The following is a 21,795-nucleotide window of genomic DNA, read 5'->3' on the forward strand; positions in this document are numbered from 1 at the left end:
CTGCACTTAAATGTTCTTCTGCAAAAATACCATGTGAAAGCTTGGAAATTGCTTAAAAAGCCTTGAATTGTTTAACAAGAAGGCAAGATGGTAGGTGAGAAGTGAAGTTTTACCTGTTCAAATTATACAAATTAAGTAACATTTTGTTGGGGATGATGTGAGGTCACTCTCTCTGTCTTGTTAGCAAGATGAAGGTCTGGGAAGAGCTTAGCTGCAACGTTAAATGATTTTCACCTGCAAATTATTTCCAAGAATCTAAGAAAGGAAGGTTGTTGGGTTTTTTGTTTGGTTGGTTTGGGGGTTTTTACACAAAATGAGGCTTATAGGCTTGTATTATTGACCACAATTTATTTTGCCATGTTTTGAATAGGGCTGGAATACTATCTGAGAATCATGTCAGAAATAGAAATCAGTTGTCATATTTATTTGCAAACGTATCTCTTGTGGAGAAAAATAAAAGGATAATATGGAAAAATGCAGGTAGATTTTCTTGTCTTAAGGATTCTGAGAACCCTGCTTTCCTGATCAGGAAAGGTTTTCATTGCTAACTCCATCATCCTTTTCCTGCAAAAATGTGAATTCTAATCATCATCATCATCTTCAAAAATTAATAATACTTAACACTTCTACCTTTATAAATACAAATTGTTTAGATCACTTTTCTCCACAATAGCCTGTAAGTAAATGAGGGAAATCTTTTTTTTCCCCAGAGTGATAAAGTGTCACAAAAGGGATTAAGTGACTTGCTCAAGGCCATCGAACAAGTCTGGCAGAAATGAGAATAAAGTCCAATGGGACAGATTCTGATCTAATTTGTGCTGGTGTAAATGCATAATAGCTGCATTGAAGTCCTAGTCCAGAATCCTGGCTCTTAGTTCCCTGCAATAACCTGTATAGACAAAAAATGAGGGAAAAAAGTCTAATGCTCCCACTACTTTGGGAGACAAGCTATTGCCCTGTATGCTTGATTTTAAAACATCTTTTCACTCTTGAACTTAAGGCTCAGCTAGAGGAATAGGGAATGTTTGTGTACCTTATTTATGACATTATAATTAATGAAGCTGTAATATTATGTATATCTAGTGGGCTATCAAGTGAGATTGCTTCTTTGAGAATGGATATGTTGGCCTAAATTTTAAAGTCACTAGTGATTTGGGTGTCCAGCCTGAGGTGCTGTTAAGAGTGCCTGATTTTCAAAAAGTGTTGAACTCACTCTCTTGAAATCAACCCTTTTAAGGTGTCTCAAATTGAGCCACCCAAAATCTCATGCCCTTTTAAAGGTTTAGGCCATTACCGCAAAGGATATGTTGGCAAAGCAGCTGAAGGTGGAATTTCTAGCTGTGGTACCTGTGCACTCACGAGCTTTGATTGAGCTAACACACTAAAAATAGCCATGTAGTTGCAGTGGCACTGACTAGCTATACAAATATTTACCTAGAGTCTCTGATGGGATTATACTCATGTGGCTAGTCCAGGCCATTGAGCTACTCCACTATTTTTATCTGCAGTGTAGGCATACTCTACGGGATCCAGGATATGGGGTGCTGCATCTTTTTCTTGCTCTCAAGTGTGGCAATACTCAGGAAAGTTTCTGGGTCACAGGCTTCCCAGGATCTTTTTGTAGTTAGCATATTAAAAGTTAAAATACCCTATTTCCTCAAAAATGTCTGGGGAAAATGTTTTTGTGTTTTGTTTTTTGTTTTTTCAGTTAGATGCATGAGGGGAAAGAAAAGGGAAACTCCATGCTAGTTTCTAGTTTTTGTTTAATCTGTGAAACATCACCTGGGACATGCTGAGCTCTGACAAGAGAAAGGAGGAGGAGGAGGAAGAACAGACTTTCAATCTATTTTTTGCCTTTCCCTCTGCAAATATCCTGGCATTTTCCATCCTTTTTCTCTTATCGAGCTTTCCTTATCTCTCATTTCCTCTGCTCTCCCTTTTAAAAAGCATCTTTCCTATTTTCTTGCTTCCTTTTCCTATTGACCTTTTCCTCCCCCAGAAAGAACGTGTTTTTAAGTAGATTGTTCTGGTGCTTGCCTATGACATAAGTCCAAATCCTAGAGACATCAAAGTGGTTGGCAAAATTCCCTTGATTTCACTAGGACTTGGCACTTATTTCTTTTCAGGTGGCATTTCCAAAAACAGTTAGTTCTCACTGAGCAGTTCAGGCAATTTAACCCAACCAGTACTATAGGATAAACTAGTACAGAATTACTCCGTCACACATAGAAACTTTATATCTGGAAGGTTTCAAACAAATAAGTATAAGAACAATAGATCTAATCAAATATATTGTCTCTCAAAATAAAATGACACTTAAATGAAAAATGGAACTTCTATTCATGGAGGTACCTGAAATGTTGCTGAAAAAATTTTCTGTATTGCTAAAGTCCTTCATTTTTGGTTTATAGCATGTTTAAAATTTCTAGGGAATTTATCAGGGTTCATATGAAAAAAGGGAATGAAAATCAGTAGAAACTGAATACACAGGGCTGGTGGGCATGTGATGGGTGGGTGCCCAGTACTTCTGGGAGGCAGCAAGTGTGGAGTGAGCATGGTACTCACAGGGGGCACTGGGCTGGTGTTCTTGGTTTTTGGGACCCTGCTATCTCACTCCCCGATTTTTTTGTGGAAATTCAATACTGAAAATGAAGGGGCTTATACTTTTCCTACAACAAAAAAAGTAAAAATCAGATTTTATCTGAAACACTGTTAATAAAATTAGATAATTTATAGACAACAACCTAAGATGAAAGGAATCTTTCTGCTAAAGAAATTGTCTGTCCATGTATGCTGACAGCTCCCCAGTGTTATAAAATAATGCAAACAATGTTTTTTTTCCTAACCAAAACAAAATGGTTAAAATTATATTCTCCCTAGCTGTATGGAAATGCACTAATTTGTAACTTTCTAAAGCCAACATATTTATGCTTTGGAGATACATAATTTAGTAACAAACAGCAGACTGAATTTTGATCAGGTTTTAAAAAAATGGGTACAATAGCCTTCAGACTTCAAATGAGCTGAGAATGTTCCTTTGGTATTTTCTTCCATCTGAAATTTAAGGGGTACCATTTTCTTTGATGTTGCCTCCAAGAGGCAATGAACAAACCAGAAAGGTCCTGCTTATTTGTGTAATGCCCTAAAAATCCAGTTAATACAGAATTCTATATCAGCAGATAGACAACAATTCAAACCTTGGTTTCTTCACACTCTTAGAGATGATACAATTGAACTTTTCTCATACTACTCGTGGTTAGAAATGGATAAACTGGTCAGGATAAAATAAAAACATGCCTGAATCAAATGTTATATTGAACTTTGTGAAATGTGACTGTTTCCCCTCAAATTTTCATTTCTCTACCTCTTCCAAGTTTTGGATGAAAGAAACAGAAATACCAAAATTCACAAGAGATTAGGGTTTTCTTAATTTCAGACACAGATGAAACCAGAAAGTACTAGAACACACTAAGAAGTATTAAGACAACTTTCCAGACCAGGGAGGGTTAGGTAAGCTTTAGATATCATAGGCATCTGATTTTGGTGCACTTAATCCATGATAGCCTCAGAAAATTCTCAAAAAGAAAAGGAGTACTTGTGGCACCTTAGAGACTAACAAATTTATCTGAGCATAAATGTTCGTGAGCTACAGCTCACTTCATCAGATGCAGCTGTAGCTCACGAAAGCTTATGCTCAAATAAATTTGTTAGTCTCTAAGGTGCCACAAGTACTCTTTTTCTTTTTGCGAATACAGACTAACACGGCTGCAACTCTGAAACCTGTCAGAAAATTCTGAGACTAACTTTTTAGTAGTCATAATGTAACCACATAAAACAGGTAAGAAAAGGAAACACCTGCATTCTAAGTGTATGTGGCTAATTCTATTTTTTGTTTGTTTTGTTTTTGTCATTTGTAAGTGTGATACAAATGGTGTAGTAGTGGAATTGGACTTCAGAGAAGAATTGAAATCTGAAAGATTCACATGAAGCTGGAGGTCTGTTTGGATTAGTCCTTCATTTAAGTGACATTACTTTGAAAGCCAATGGAAAGTTAAGATTAGACTGTCTTAATTTTGAACTTCCATTTTGTAGCTAACTGTACTGAATGTTGTGATTGTCAGAGGTGCCTTCCTACAGTAATACAATGGAGCTATGATTCCCTGCACCTCATCCCCTACAAAGGCAAAATTTTTGCGTAGCCTTCAGTCTTTCTACTTCTCTCATCCAAAGCATTTACTTAAGAATCCTATTGACAACAGTAGTAAGAGTGATTACTTTATTATAGTGGTCAGGCCTTGGCAAGGCTGCCAACCACAGTAAGATCAGGTATTGGTTTGTAATTATGGTAAAGCATTGCTGTCACTCAAAGCATTGAAGGAACCAGAAGGAAGCACAGAATGCCAGCATGTCACACTAATTTATATTACTGAATATGAGACATTTCCTTAATTTGTGGACACTATTATGTGTATTCAGAAGTCCCTAAAGGAAGAGGAGCACAGTGGTTCTCTCTTTCCACCACAGATAACACCTGTAGATTTAAGAGGAAGTAGACAGTATGTTTATTAAAACAGATGGGCAGGACTGTTTTTCAGTTCAGTTCTTTATTTGCTAAAAGAGATGAATTTTTGTATCATGTGGTAAACCTGGCAAGACTTGGGCTTTTATCTTAGGGAAAGTCTACACGACAAGTGCAGTATTGCAGCTATGCCTCTAGAGTGTAGATCCTTACTATACCAACAGAAGTGGTTTATCCATCACAGTAGTAAATCTACCATCTTGAGAGGCAGTAGATAGGTCAATCGAAGAATTCCACTTTGTCTACAGTGAGGGTTAGGTTAATCTAATTACATCACATAGAATGTGAATTTTTTTCACAGCCATGATCAGCGTAGCTAGGTTGACCTAAATTTTGGGGGGACCAAGTGTTAGGATATCCATTACTGCTTTGTGTAGGACATATCTCCCTGTTTTGATGAGAGTCCTTCTTAAGATATTGGCCGCATGTCACTGGTCAAGAAAGTTTTGTTCATTTTCTTTTCAAATGTAGACCTCTCCCTCATAGTTATTGATGCCTTTCTCACCTTAAGGTTAGGTTACTGTAATGTGCTGTACATGGCGTTACACCTTCAAACAATTCAGAAACTGATGGCAGTTCTAGAGTATAGTATTTCAGTGATAAAGCTGCAGTATTTTTTAAACAGGAACGTGTAATACCAGATATTAGTGGACTATCTGTGTTTGATTTTTTTTCTTAACCTATAGAATCCTAAATGGTTGAGAGTTCCATGTGCTTAAGACACTACCTTTCTCCCTGCATGAGTCGAGATCATCTGAGGTGCTTGTGTTTGCAATATCCTCTTGCTATAAATTGGGGGAGGGAAGAATTGGTGACAGAGCATCTGAGTTGGTGACAGAGCACCTGGGCTCTCTCCCTGCCTTAGCTCACTATAACCCTGGTTTGGAGTTGCATTCAGAACACTATGTAAGATCCTCTTGTTCTTGCTTGCTTTTCTTATTGGGGACAGTAGAAAGAGATGGGTTAGCAGTTATGAGTGATACCTTGTTCATAGCCATAAAGTGAATTTTAGGCATTCTACCATCTTAAATCTCAAGTCCTCTTGGTGCTTTATCGATATATTTTGAATTTGTAAAAGACTTGAGGTTTAGTCTACACAGTGCACTAGACTTAGGTGCATTTGAAATCTAAATATATGTGCAATGCTGTTTTTCATCCCTTCGACTATCATTTCAGAAATAAATCTGATCTTATTTATGTAAATTTTAATATCCATATTAATGGATAACAAGTGGAAATAAAAGGGAATCCATTTATTTCCAGTCCTATATGAATTTAGAAGGGTAGCCATTCTTATCTATATGCCCAAACCCAACATACATATTCATTAAGTAGATTTCCTTCTGACTTCTTTTGCTGTGAGGCCATGAATTTCAATGTAGGAGGGGAAGAAATTCCAGAGTTTTCAGTGCATTATCTTGTGAGGAGGGGAGCTGATAATGGAGCAAGAGATTTGCCAGAAGGAAGACTCCCAAGTCATGTCAACAAAAAAGCTTAGCAGTGGTGCTGGAACTAGGGATTTTGGGGGTGCTGCTGCACCTCTGGCTTGAAGTAGTAATAACAAACACCAAATATATGGTTTCAATCATCAGCACCCCCACTACAAAAATTGTTTCAGCACCCCTGAAGCTAAGTGTCTCCAGCATCCTTCCTAGCTCAAGTATAGATTGGAGGGACTTTGTGTCTTTCTTTCATATTCTTAAGGTTATATAAAGAGCAGCCAAATGGACCCAACTGGTTTTAAAATAACTGGGTTTATTAACTATATATAAATTTACAAGGCCTATCTATGTATGTACACACAGCTGCTCTATTAAGTTCTAGTGGATTTAATCCTGAGCTTTTGCTATGGAAAACAGGGAGGCCACTAGAGAGTTCTCAGTAGAGCTGGTCAGAAATTCTGTGACAAATGAGAATTCTCCAATGAAAATAACTTTCTGTCAAAATCAAAACATTCCATGGAATAGAAAGCAGACAAAGTTTCCATCAGAAACCTGTCTGTTTTCACACCATCTTACCTACCTGGCTCCATGGCAGTCCACTTTGCAGGCTGCTGGGGATCCGGTGTTTCCAGGCTCCCAGCTGTCTGCTAGGCTGATAGGAAGCCTGGGAGCCTGAAAGCCCTGGGAGTACTGGCTTTCAAGCTTCCAGGATCATAGTTTTTTTAGCAGTCTGGGGACCCCAGGTTTCCTGTGCCTCTTTGACAGCCAGGTAGAGTTTCCTGGAGTCAAACCCTGGGGCTGTCCTTGTGCAGAGCAAAGCCAAATATTAAAATCCTCCATTAAATGGAATTGCCTTTCTATAACTCTCAAACTTTTCATAGGGATAATTCCTATACACTACAGAGGGCAAAGTTATCTGCCCCAAAATGTGAAATGATGAACCTTATAATATTTTCTGCCTTCATCTGTCTTCAGTGAGAGTTGAAAAGAACTAAATTTGACTTCCTTTTGTAGATTATCCCCTAGTCATTTGAAACCTAATTTTAATATCGCTCCAGAGGTGATCTCCACAATTACAGGCCAGTAAACCTAACTTCAGTAACAGGCAAATTGGTTGAAACTATAATAAAGAACAGAATTATCAGACACATAGATGAACATGATTTGCTGGGGAAGAGTCAACATGGTTTTTTGTAAAGGGAAATCATGCCTCACCAATCTATTAGAATTCTTTGAGGGGATCAACAAGCATGTGGACAAGGGTGATCTGGTGGATATAGTGTACTTAGATTTTTCAGAAAGCCTTTGATGAGGTCCCTCACCAAAGGCTCTTAAGCAAAGTAAGCTGTCATGGGATAAGAGGAATCAGTAACTGCTTTAAAATATAGGAAACAAAGGGTAGGGATAAATGGTCAGTTTTCAGGATAGAGAGATATTAATAGTGTTGTCCCCCAGGGGTCTGTACTGGGACTAGTATTATTCAGTGTATTCCTAAATGATTTGGAAAAAGGGGTAAACAGTGAGGTGACAAAATTTGCAGATTATACAAAACTACTCAAGATCGTTAAGTCCAAAGCAGCCTGTGAGGAGTTACGAAAGATTCTCACAAAACTGGGCAACAAAATGGCAGATGAAATTCAGTGTTGATAAGTGCAAAGTAATGCACATTGAAAAATAATCCCCACTATACATATAAAATGATGGGGTCTAAATTAGCTGTTACCACTCAAGAAAGAGATCTTGGAGTCATTGTGGATAGTTTCTTGAAAACATCCACTCAATGTACAGTGGCGTCAAAAAAGCTAACAGAATGTTGGGAATCATTAGGAAAGGGGTAGATAATAAGACAGAAAATATCATATTGCTTCTATATAAATCCGTGGTATGCTCACATCTTGAATACTACATGCAGATTTGGTCTTTCGGTCTCAAAAAAAGATATATTGGAAAAGGTACAAAAAAGGGCAACAAAAATTATTGGGATATGGAACAACTTCCGTATGAAGAAAGATTAATAAGACTGGGACTTTTCAGCTTGGAAAAGAGACGACTAAGGGGGGATATGATAGAGATCTATAAAATCATGATTTTTTGTGTGAAGAAAGTAAATAGGGACATGTTATTTGCTCCTCATAACAGAAGAACTAGAGGTCAACAAATTAAATTAATAGGCAGCAGGTTTAAAACACACAAAAGGAAGTGTTTTTTTCACACAACGCACAGTCAGTCTGTGGAACTCTTTGCCAGTGGATGTTGTGAAGGCCAAGACTATAACAGGATTCAAAAAAGAACAAGATAAGTTCATGGAGGATAGGTCCACCATTGGCTATTAGCCAGGGTGGGCCGGGATACAAACCATGCTCTGAAGTGTCCCTGCGCTCTGTTTGCCAGAAGCTGGGAATGGGTGACAGGGGATGGATTACTTGGTGATTGTTCTGTTCATTCCCTCTGAAGCACCTGGTATTGGCCACTGTCGGAAGACCAGATACTGGATTAGATGAACCATTGGTCTGACCCAGTATGGCCGTTCATATGTTCTTAAACCCTAACGCCACAAAAGACCTCACAGAATCTTTTCCCACTAAGAAATATTTAGTACAGCTGTGTTTGCAAAAGCTTTAGAAATAATATAAAATGCAGCTAGACTTAACAATCTTTTTATTAAACAAACCTTGTTCTACCTGTATACAACAGGTGGGTTAATTTTTTAATTCCACAGCTCTGGCATGAAACCAGGGAAAATGTTTGTCTCCCAACGGTAAATGCTAAATTACAGTGTGTTTTATGGTCAGGTATGTATATACATGTGTGTACACATACCTGACCATAAATTAATGCCTCAAGCTCACCTTAAGGAAAGTTGAAAGAGAGTGCATTTCACAGGAGAGTAAAATGCATTTAGAATTACTGCAGCTATAAAACAAACAGACATAAATCAAAGCAACACATATGAAAAAATATCATCTTGGGCCACTTCTGCAAAGCTTTTGATTTTTGTTTTTTTATTTCCTATCTGTGATCCAGTGTGGTTTCCAAATTTCCAAATTGCATAAAATCCATTCATTATGCCCCTCCGACCCCCCGATATTCAAACCACTCAGTCCTTTCTTCTTTGAATCACTTCCTCGCAGACGCAAAGCTAGTTATAGAGCTTGGTTAAAATGACACTTGATTTCTGCTCTCAATGATTTTATCTGTTGCAGCCAAAATTTCTCTTCCATTTGCAGGAGGGGCAGCAAACTTTTGGGGTTTGGTTTACATGAGTTCATGACTCCTCATTTCAAGTAAAAAAAAATCCTTGAGTGTCACCTGGTTTCCACCTAAAAACTGCCTCCCCTTTTCCTCCTGGGTTGGGGATTTATAGTGAAATGTTTTCGCAACTCTCATTACATCATGACAATAAAACAGTATAATCCCTCTGTTGTAGTTAAATCTGAATGAATGTACCAACTTATGATTTCATTTCTTTTAGTGATTTACAGTGGCATTCAGGGATGGGGAAGGACCAGTCAGATTCAAAGGCTAAACATGAGCTGCCGACCCATTCTTTTACTGGTGGAAGGGAGTATGTGCAAATTTGAAAGGCTGTCTAATACGAAATCAAAGGGCAAACATTCATAAGTGGCATGCGTAAGCTCATTTGTCATTGAAAGTAACAATTAAGTCATTTTTGTGAACTTTCTAAAAATACTCCTCATTACATCTTGGTGGCACTGAGTAGTTCCAATGGATTCTTTGTTGACCATTGGCTTTTGTACCCTGACAGTTATCTGCATCTTTAAGGCATTTATCCATGGTGGACTTTTGTGCAGCGCCACCTGCACCCTAGCAGGAGCTCTGCTTTTATGCACAAGGCATAACTAACTTGTGGAACTCATTGCCACAAGATATCATTAAGCTAAGGGTTTAGCATGATTCAAAAAGGAAAATACCGGTGTGTTGAATCAGACTACAGTTGGTGCAAGCAGCAGCTATGTGTCTCCATTTCTGAGGCAGGATAGTTCATATACAATTAAAGTTAGTCTTTATTTGTTAAAATTCTGTCAAAAAACAATGATCACTCTTTGATTTTTCCATTCCGCCATTACTGTTGCTTCTCACTTTCCATCCTACTCCCCATCCCCCACTTAATTGTCAATGTAAAAAGAAGTGGTCATGACTTTAAACAGCAGTAAGTAAATCCCCATGAAATGTTGTTAGTACTGTAGTTAATGACAAGGTTAAGACTGCTATAGCTTTTGACTCTTACTGAGTATTCAGCAATAGATGAGTATAAAATATACAGTAACCAACAAACATTCTCTGCGGTTGTGAAATCTGGCTTTAGAATAGTACATCCTTTTTTTTCCCCCCGTTTCCAAAATGAATGAGTGAATTTAGTGCTCATGAAAGTGAAAGATCAATAGCACTGGCCTGAGTCAGGCTTAATGTAAGCAGGTGCTGCAGAAACTTTCCCACTCATTTGATAAAAATCCATTGAAGCTGTAAAGGCTTCTGAATGTTGTATTACAATTCAAGACCACCTACTGACTGATAAAACACCATGGGACCCCCATCACTTGCTGGGCAGAGATTTGAAGGCCTTTAGAAAGGGTAAGTAGCATTTTTTTTTCTGCTGATTGTGACTTAATCTGAAATCAATTTACCAGAGCTGAAAGTCCCATTGGACCACTGTGACAGATAGCATTATATGTTGGCATAGTAGAAATCTATTTTAATAGGTAATTGTTGATAGCGATCAATTGCTGTTGCACCACCTCCACAAAGGAATTAATCTTCTAATAGAAATTTGTAGCAAGGAAAAGTTTATTTTTAAAGTAAAATATTATTTGAAAGCTAAAAAGTGCCTTGAGTTGAAATCCATAGTGTCTGATACTTAATGACATTAATATAATAGAATTTTAATTGTAAGTGCAAATTCATCCCATTGCTCTGGGGCAGAGGGGCAGATTTACAAAGGTATTTAGGGGCCTAAAATGCAGATATGTGTGATTTACATAAGTTCCTAATCAAGTTACATTCCCAACCTACTTAGATGCTTTTGTAAATTCCACTAGCTACATAACTGCATCTTAGCCCCGGAGTACCTTTGTAAATCTGTCCTTAGATGGGTTTCAGAGTAGCAGCCGTGTTAGTCCATATTCGCAAAAAGAAAAGGAGTACTTGTGGCACCTTAGAGACTAACAAATTTATTTGAGCATAAGCTTTCGTGAGCTACAGCTCACTTCATCAGATGCATTCCTTAGATGGTTTGCTCTACTCTGATGTTTGTAAAGCAACTGTAAACTCTGCCTAATGGTTAGATTAATTATATGACTATCTTTGCTTTGGTGGAGCAGCAGAAAATGGGTAAAGGAGTGTTTCTCAACCTTTTGGGGCTCAGACCTATTTGTAAAAGTTGATGGCCTGTCACGACCCAGTAAATAAGTCCTGGTGGGGGAGAGTTGAAGAGCCCGCCTTTCACTTATCCCACAGCAGCAGCTCCTGTAGCTCCAGTCCCATATGCTCGGCTTACTGCTTTGGGTATCATGATGGAAGAGTGACTGAGCCAAACTGGAGCAGTGCTGCCACCCCATAGGTCATAACACCAAGAGCAGAGAGCTGATCCCAGCCAGCTCCCCAGGACTGGAACCGCAGGAGGTTCCATACAATCCTTTAAAATAGTCTGGTGACCCAATTTTGAGTCATAACCCACTGGTTGAGAAACCCTGAGCTAAAGCATACCCGTGCGCTCCAAGATCAAATACTAATCTAAATTTTAATAAACAGTTAATATATTGATTATTTTAGAAAAAATATTTTGCCAGCTCACAAATGTGCATTAATAAAACATTTTTTAGAGTAAATCTTAATATGACTGCATCAAAATTCACAAGGAACAGAATGCCTAATGCTATACATTTTTACTATCTGATGAGGGCCTGCACTAGGGTTTGTTAGGATATAGATATTCAGGCCTGTCTGTAAAGGCCTATACTCTAAGAATTTAGGTGTATTCTTATCACTTGGCTAGTTAGAGGTATAAAAGAAAGAATCAAAATCACTGTCTGCCAGTGTAAGGTCCTTTTCTTACTGTGACAGTCTGAGGCCCTGTGCTTAGGCTAAGATCTTTGGCTAAGCAACAGAGCCAGCCATAAAATGGGAAGCGAACGGTTACCTCCTCACATTCCAAACTAGTCACATTGAAATAAGGTGCTATTGGGCTGTTAGGAATACAATCCTGTCCTGATAGTGCCTATCGCCTCCAGAGAAAGGGAAGTGCCTAGAAAATGTAAAAGGAAATTTAGTTTGATAGCATCCTGTCTGGCAAGAACTCACTTATCAATAGCTGGGATGTGAAATCCTCACTTCTGTATTGTTTTGTCATTATAGTTCCCACTTTGCTATTGTTTGTCTGTATAATCTCTGTCTGGTTCTGTGATTGTTCCTGTCTGCTGTATAATTAATTTTGCTGGGTGTAAACTAATTAAGGTGGTGGGATATAATTGGTTACATAATCATGTTACAATATGTTAGGATTGGTTAGTTAAATTTCAGGAAAATGATTAGTTAAGGTATAGCTAAGCAGAACTCAAGTTTTACTATATAGTCTGTAGTCAATCAGGAAGTAAGAGTGGGGGAAATGGGAACGGGGAATGGGGATGGGGAAATTGGAATCATGTTTGGCTAAGGGCAGGAATGGGAACAGGGACACAGGTGTAAGGCTCTGTGGTGTCAGAGCTGGGAAGGGGGACACTAAGGAAGGAAACTGGAATCATGCTTGCTGGAAGTTCACCCCAATAAACATCGAATTGTTTGCACCTTTGGACTTCGGGTATTGTTGCTCTCTGTTCATGCGAGAAGGACCAGGGAAGTAAGTGGGTCAAGGAATAAGCCCCTTAACAGGGTTGCCAGGTGCCCAGTTTTTGACAGAATGCCTGGTCGAAAAGGAACCCTGGTCGCTCTGGTCGGCACCACTGACAGGCTGTTAAAAGTCTGATCAGAGGTGCTACGGGGCAGGCAGGCTCCCTACCTGGCTCCGCACAGCTCCAGGAAGTGGCCAGTATGTCCCTGAGGCCCCTCGGTGCAGGGCAACAATGGGGGCTCCATGCACTGCCCCTGCCCTGAGTGCCAGCTTCGCAGCTCCCATTGGCTGGGAACCATGGCAAATGGGAGCTGCCGGGGAGGTGCTTCTGGGCCCGGGCAGTGCGCAGAGCCGCCTGGCCATGCCTCCACCTGGATCCAGAGGGACATGCTGACAGCTTCTGAGGAGCCACCTGAGGTAATCTCTGCCTGGAGTCCGCACCCCTCCCCCCCCATGCCTCTACCCCAGCCCTGAGCCCCTTCCCACACCCAAATTCCCTCTCAGAGCCCGCACCCGCTCCCTCACTCTGAATCCCTTGGCCCCAACCCAAACCCCTCATTTCCAGCCCCACCCCAAATTCTGCACCCCCAGCCAAAGCCCTCACCCCTTCCTGCACTCCAACCCCAGCCCTGAGCCCGCTGCCACACCATGAACCCCTCATTTCTGGTCCCATCTCGGAGCCTGCAACCCCAGCTCAGAGCCCGTACCCCCTCCCACACCTCTGCCTGTAGCCTGGAGCTCCCTCCCAGACTCCGAACCCCTTGGCCCCAGCCTGGAGCCCCCTCCCACACCATGAACCCCTCATCTCTAGCCCTACCCCAAAGCCCGCACCCCCAACCATAGCCCTTGCCCCCTCCTGCTCTCCAACCCCCTGCTCCAGCCTGGTGAAAATTAGTTAGTGATCAAGGGTGGGGGAAAGCAAGCAAGGGATGGAGGGGGAATTGAGTGAGAGGGGGCAGAGCCTTGGAAAAGGGGCAGGGCAATGGTGTTTGATTTTCTCTATTAGAAAGTTGGCAACCCTAGCCTGCACTGAGATAAATGACTGATTGAATAGTGTCCCAAATGGAAGTAGAGGCACAGAGTAGTAACAAAACCGACTATCTTAAATGAGGATTTTCCATTAAAGAGGACTATTGTAATTTGAAATATTCTATCAAAATCTGTATCTTGAAATATTTTTAGTTTGTTTTTTCTCGAAGATGAGTTAGTGCTGCATCAGAACAAATAAAGAAATATCAATACAATTGTTCACTGTACCAAGCATTCCAGTGGGTTTTTAACATGAGTTAGAACCTGCTCCAAGCACCGTCTCTTTGGATGAGTTCTGTTATACGATACACTGTCACTGAAATATAGAATTATATCGAGTAATAGAATAAATAACAAGTAACTCTGAATTATGGGTCTATAATTCCTTCCAGAGATTCTGGTGACGTTATAAGGTGACAAGAGCAAAGCCCAAGAGGTTTGTGTAGTTACCAGAACTCTGAAATGGAATTGGATCACTGTAATTTAATGTTTGCTTGTTTCTTTATTTTATATGAATTCAGTAAGACATCTCAGTATGTTCCTGTCAGAAGATTTTTGTTTGGTTGGTTTTTTACAGGACTTTTTCCTGACTTCTGATGTAGAGTCATGACAGCATCAAAGTTCTTCCCAACACATACCAATAAAGGCTAACAGGCTGGTTCAGTGGTGCATCCACATCATACTCACGTGTGAGGTTACTCCTGCAGATTCAAAGAGTAATGGAACATCACATGTGAATTATATTTTGTGACGGGGCAAGGCCAGATGGCTATAGAAAAGTAGTGGGAGATAGATATATTAGCTCCAGGCTAAACAAATCCCTGGTACCACGTTAAGTGAAATGGAAGCTGCTCCAGGTCAGTTAAGACACCTGGGGCCAATTAAGAACTTTCCAGAAGGCAGGGAGAATGCTAGGTTGATTGGGACACCTGAAGCCAATCAGGGGCTGGCTGAAACTAGTTAAAAGCCTCCCAGTCAGTCAGGTGGGTGTGTATGTCAGGAGCTGTGGGAGGAAGTTGTGCTGTTGGAGAGGCTGAGTAGTACACACCATATCAGGCACAAGGAAGGAGGCCCTGAGGTCAGGGTGAAGTGGAGTTTGAGGAAGTGAGGGCTGCTGTGGGGGAAGTAGCCCAGGGAATTGTACATGTCATGTTTCTAAAAGGTCAGCTACCATAGCTGATACTATTAGGGTCCCTGGGCTGGAGCCTGGAGTAGAGGGTGGGCCCGGGCTCCCGCCCCGCCCCCCACACTTTTGCCCCCTGATTAATACTGAGACTGAGAGACAACAGAGAATGTGCAAGGAAGGATAACTTCTCCTCACCTCCCTTGCTGGCTTATGATGAAAATGGCTCAGTAGACTGTGACCCTTGTCTCTAGAGAAAGAAGGATTACATGGAGGGTCACAGTGAGCCTCTGAGGCTAGTGAAATCTGCCAGGAAATGCGGGACCCACGGAGGCAAGGACAGAGCTTTGTCACAATTTCTTTGCAAAATTTCCACTAATGCTAGGGATGGACCCAAACCATGCATGGTTCCAAAGAGTTCACGGCTCAGGTGCCCCCCTTAGGTAATAGTCTTGAAAGTTAGTGACAATGAATACCTGTAAATCTCAGAAGCCCAGATCTAAACTCTGTTAATCCTTACAACAATTTGACTACAATTGTCACTTTCATTTGTACTGTAAATATCTTATGGCTCTGTGTGGTTTTTTGTTTGTGTTTTGTTGCATAATTTGGAGACAATATTTTAATTCAGACTGGGGAGAGGCTGTTCTAGATTTGCTTTGACAAACAGGGAGGAACTGGATAAGAATTTGAAAGTGGATGAGTGAAAGTGATCATGAAATGATAGCATTCATAATTCGAAGGAATGACAGGAGGGAAAACAGCACAAAACAGATAATGGATTTCAAGAAGGCAGCCTTTAGCTACTCCAGGAGTCGGTAGGTAAAATCTCATGGGAAGCAAGTCTAAGGGGAAAACCAGTTCAAGAGTGTTGGCAGTTTTTCAAAGAGACATTATTAATGGCACAAAAGTAAACCATCCCACTGCATAGGAAAGATAGGAAGGAGGGCTGTTAAGTGATTAAAAAAATTAATCGCTATTGATTGCTGTTAAACAATAATATAATACCATTTATTTAAATATTTTGGATGTTTTCTACATTTTCAAATATATTCAATTACAACACACAATACAAAGTGTAGAGTGCTCACTTTATATTTATTTTTATTTCAAATATTTGCACTGTAAAAAACAAAAGAAATAGTATTTTTGTATTAACCTAATACAGGTTCTGTAGTGCAATCTCTTTATCATGAAAGTTGAACTTACAAATGTAGAATTATGTACAAAAAATAACTGCATCCAAAAATAAAACAATCTAAAATTTTAGAGCCTACAAGGCCACTCAGTCCTACTTCTAGTTCAACCAATTGCTAAGACAGACAAGTGTGTTTATATTTACAGGAGATAATGCTGCCCGCTTCTTATTTACAATGTCAAAGGAAAGTGAGAACAGGTGTTTGCATAGCACTTTTATAGCCAGTGTTGCAAGGTATTTATGTGCCAGATATGCTAAACATTCATATGCCCCTTCATGCTTCGGCCCCCATTCCAGAGGACATGCTTCCATGCTGAGGACATTTGTTAAAAATATAATGCATTAAGTAAATTTGTGACTAAACTCCCTGAGGGAGAATTGTATGGATCCTGCTCTGTGTTTTACTCAGATTCTTCCATATCCAGCACATGTTGTTTGTTTTAAGAACACTTTCACAGCAGATTTGACAAAATGCAAAGATGGTACCAATGTGAGATTTGTAAAAAAAGCTACAGTACTCGACCCAAGGTTTAAGAATCTGAAGTGCATTCCAAAATCTGAGAAGGACAAGGTGTGCAGCATGCTTTCAGAAGTCATAAAAGAACAACACTCTGATGTGCAAACTAAAGAACCTGAACCATCAAAAAAACAAAAATCAACTTTCTGCTGGTAGCAGATGATGAAAATGAACATGCATTGGTCCGCACTGCTTTGTATCATTATCAAGCAGAACCCATCATAAGCATGGATGCATGTCATCTGGAATGGTGTTTAAAATATGAAGGGACATATGAATCTTTTGCATATCTGGTGTGTAAATATCTTGTGACACTAGCTACAACAGTGCTATGTGAAAGCCAGTTCTCACTTTCTGTTGACATTGTAAATAAGAAGCGGGCAGCATTATCTCCTGTAAATATAAAAAGAAAAGGAGTACTTGTGGCACCTTAGAGACTAACCAATTTATTTGAGCATGAGCTTTCGTGAGCTACAGCTCACTTCATCGGATGCATCCGATGAAGTGAGCTCAAATAAATTGGTTAGTCTCTAAGGTGCCACAAGTACTCCTTTTCTTTTTGCGAATACAGACTAACACGGCTGTTACTCTGAAACCTGTAAATATAAACACACTTGTCTGTCTTAGCAATTGGCCGAACAAGAAGTTGGACTGAGTGGACTCGAAGGCTCTAAAGTTTTACATTGTTTTGTTTGTGAGTGCAGTTATGTAACAAAAAATCTACATTTGTAAATTGCACTTTTGCTGTAAAGAGATTGCACTACAGTACTTGTATGAGGTGAATTGAAAAATACTATTTCTTTTGTTTCTCATTCTTATAGTGCAAATATTTGCAATAAAAATAATATAAAGTGAGCACTGTACACTTTGTATTCTGTGTTGTAATTGAAATCAATATATTTGAAAATGTAGAGAAATGTCCACCAATATTTAATAAATGTCAATTGGTATTCTGTTTAACAGTGCAATTTAAAACTGAATAATCATGATTAATTTTTTTAATTGCAATTAATTTTTTTGAGTTAATTACATGAGTTAACTGTAATTAATCAACAGCCCTAATAGGAAGTATGGCAGGAGACCACCCTGGCTTAACCGGGAGATCTTCAATGATCTGAAACTCAGAGTCCTATGAAAAGTGGAAACTAGGTCAAATTACAAAGGATGAATATCAACAAACAGTTCAAGCATATAGGGACAAAATTAGAAAGGCTAAGGCACAAAACAAGATTAATCTAGCTAGAGATGTAAGAGTAACAAGAAAACCATCTACAAATACATTAGAAGCAAAAGGAAGACCAAGGACATGGTAGGCCCATTACTCAATGAGGGGGAAAACAATAACAGAACATGTGGAAATGGCAGAAATGCTAAATGACTTTTTTTGTTACTATTTTCACCAAAAGTTTAGTAGCAATTTGATATCTAACTTAATGAATGCCCGTGAAAATGAGGTAGTTAGAGGCTAAAATAGGAAAAGAACAAGTTAAAAATTACTTAGACAAATTAGATGTCTTCAAGTCCCCAGGGCCTGATGAAATACATCCTAGAATAGATCCAAGAAGCTGACTAAGGAGGTATCTGATCAATTAGCAATTATCTTTGAAAAGTCATGTAAGACAGGTAAGATTCCAGAGAACTGGAAAAGGGGCAAATACAGTGCCAATCTATGAGAAGGGGAATAAGGATAACCTGGGGAATTACAGACCAGGCAGCTTAACTTCAGCCAGAAAGATAATGGAACAAAAAATTAAGCAATCAATTTGTATACCCCTAGAAGATAATAAGGTGATAAGTAACAGTCAGCATGGATTTGTCAAGAACAAATTGTGTCAAACCAACCTACTAGCTTTCTTGGCTGTGGTAACAAGCCTTGCAGTTGTGCGGGAAGCGGTAGATATGGTAAATCTTGACTTTAGTAAAGCTTTCGATAGTGTCTCATGTGACTGTCTGATAAGCTAGGGAAACACAACCTAAATGGAAATACAACCTACTGTAAGGTAGGTGCATAACTGGTTGGAAAATTGTTCCCAGAGAGAAGTTATCAGTGGTTCACAGTTAAGCTGGAAGGGTCCCACAGGGATGGGTTCTGGGTCTTGTTCTAATGAAGTTAGATGGGAGATACAAACATACAGTAACCCAGTGGATAGAGAAGCAGCTCACACAGGCATTTCCCTGTTCTGTCTGTCATGTGCAGTCTCTAAAGCTATGTCTAAACTGCAAAAAAGAACCTGCTACAGCAAGTCTCAACTGATTGAGGCTTGTGGGGCTCACACCCTGGGGCTAAAAATAGCATCCTGCCCAGGCTTTGAGACACTTACCCGTCACTAAGTTTCAGAGCCTGGGCTCTAGCCCAAGCAGGAATGTCTACACTACTCTTTTTAGCCCCATATCATGAATCCAAGTCAGTTGACTTGGGCCCTGAGACTTGCTGCCCGTATTTTTTGTTTGGTATTTTTGCAGTGTAGATATACTCTCACTGTCTTGTTCCATCTTATGGGGATAGGAAATGTTATGAAGAGAAAAGCACAGGGTTCTCTCTTTGAGGATGCCTAGTTCCAGTGGCTCCTCTGTGGGAGAGGGAGGAAGGCTCTGGCTGCACTGGAACCATTGTAACGTGGTTGCACAAGTGAGTAGTCTCTGGGGAGCTGCCACAAGGAATGTGTCTGCTTTGTGAAGCCCAACTTGGTGAGGGCCTCCTATACTCCAGTTTGCAGCATGTGTTTATGGACATAGTGAATGGAAGATCTTCTGTCATGTGGGTCCACAAGCCATTCCCCCACATGGGGGGGATGGACATTGCTTTATGCCCTGGGTCAGGTTTTCTTCCTCCCCAAGGCACATTCTAAACTTGACTGCTCCATCTTTGTGCTAAAGAAAGTAGTTGGGCTCATAGCTTGCCCCAAATGGCACTAGTCGTTCTCTCCTCACTGAGGCTGACATTTTCTCCTCGGCATTTGCTACTCCTGCCAATCCATGGAGCTTGGAACCAGTCCTGTTCCATGAGTACAACAGAAAAGCTAGAGAAATAACCAGGCCCTCTCAGAGGCTCAGAGAGGCCCAGGCCACTTCCGGCTTTTGAGGCCCCTAGCCGTAATAAAAAAAAAAAAGACAACACGTGGTCTAATCTTGTGCCATCAGAACTGATATATTTTTATTAATATTTATGAACATTTTTAACTCTCTTTAATATGACAATCTATATAAGTTAACAAAAAATGTCTTTTACCAAATCACATCTCTTATTTGTTTAAATTTGCAGCTGTAAGCTGAGAGTGTGTGTCACATTTTGGTCCAATAGGGATGCGCATAAAAACAATTTTTTTGGCATTTGATAAGTTTCACAACTTAACAAGTGTCTAAATTTGAGGTCCCCTTTGAGCTTGAGGCCCAGGCCAAATGGCCCTCCTGCACCCCCCACCCCCGCTCTCTGATTAGCCCTGGAAATAATATGCACAGTGCCCAAAAGGGGCAGTCCCCCATAGAATTTACTCTTAGGCCTGTCAGGTACCAACCCCATTATGGTGTACTGAGGACTGTTGGAAGTGCAAGCTATCACCTTAAGAGTATGTGTGCATGGTGTGGGGAGAAGGGGGGAGGCTGTTCCTGGTCCTCCTTGCAGGCCAGGTGGTTCTATAGTGAAGTGTCTGGGAGCTAGCCTAATGTAACGTGGGGTTACTTCCAGCAAGAGTATTTGTTTTTTATCTAACTCCACTCTAACACCCGCCTCAAAATATATCAGCTCTCCCTGTCCCCAAATTCTATGAATGCCCCTATCAAGCCAGTTCTTCCACTGAATCCCACAGGCTATCCATTCCCCCCCCTCACCCGCTGTCCCTCAATATTCACCCTATTTCCTCTGTCTACCAGTGATACTCCCCTTTCCCTGCTATGATAAAGTAATACTCCCACAGGTTTCCCCACATTCTGGGTTCTCGTTTTGGATTGCTGCTGCTGCTCAACTTCCTCCACGCACCTGCTGCGGCTCAGCAGGCTGCTGATGCCACTCCTTCCTTTTCTCTCTTCCTTATGATCCAACCCTTCAGATACTCTGCCTGGGCCTCTCGATGGAGAAGGTGAGCCAAGGGAGGAAGCTGTTTGACTATCAAGGCAGGGAGAGAGGTTTAACCGTTGGCCTCCATCCATTCTAACACTAGACCAGAACCTGTGGAAGCCAGGGAATCAGAAACAGTTCCAGGAAACTGAGGCAGGTCTGCTTGGCACCCTAATTGAAGACCCAAATTGCCATGTTATAAGACACCATGGTGCATCTTGCTAGTGACTGTTTTGACACAACGCCTTACTGTTGATGCTAGATGTAACTCTACGATAAACAAGAGGCAGTTAGGAACTCTTAAAATATGTAAAGCTGAAATCATTAGATACAGCTATGTTATCGGATACATGTCTCCTGAAACTAGCCAAATAAACAGTCCCCTATAACGTAATGATAGACTTGAGCTATCTGATGATCTCTCAATCTCTCTCTCTCTCTCTCTCCCAGTGGTATGTAGGAGTTAAGTCATTTCCACACTCTATTTTCAGTCTTTAAATGTTATTCTCCAGTGTACTCATGCCTTTAGAAAGATGTGGAAAATCTTCTTTGAATCCCTCCTTAATTATTATTCACTTGTCATCACTTTCAGATCCCTTAGGAACAGGATTCTTTCTGGTGTTGCTTTCAAAGGGGGGAGCTTTAAAAGAACATTCTTAAATGTATTCTGTGTTTTAATTTAAGCCCATGATCTACTTTTAATTTTTGCAGTTCAGTTTCCTTTTGTGTTTACATATTTTGGATTGCAAGCTACTTGTTTTTATAACTGTCTTTTTGGATGACTCCGTGCAGCCTTTTAATATTGAAGTCTATATTGTGATTAGAGCTGGGTGAATAATTGATAATGCTCAACTTATTGCACAAAATTCAGAACATTATTTGCAAATTTATTCAGGGAATATTTCTAGGTCTGTAAATTATTTGCAAATGACTGAAATTGACAATTCTGTGCATTTTTAGTTGGATAAACAAGAAGGTATTGTTTGTGTTGCCTGGATGATTTATGTAA

Source organism: Chelonia mydas, chromosome 8 (assembly GCF_015237465.2).
Source record: "Chelonia mydas isolate rCheMyd1 chromosome 8, rCheMyd1.pri.v2, whole genome shotgun sequence".
NCBI lineage: Eukaryota > Metazoa > Chordata > Testudines > Cheloniidae > Chelonia > Chelonia mydas.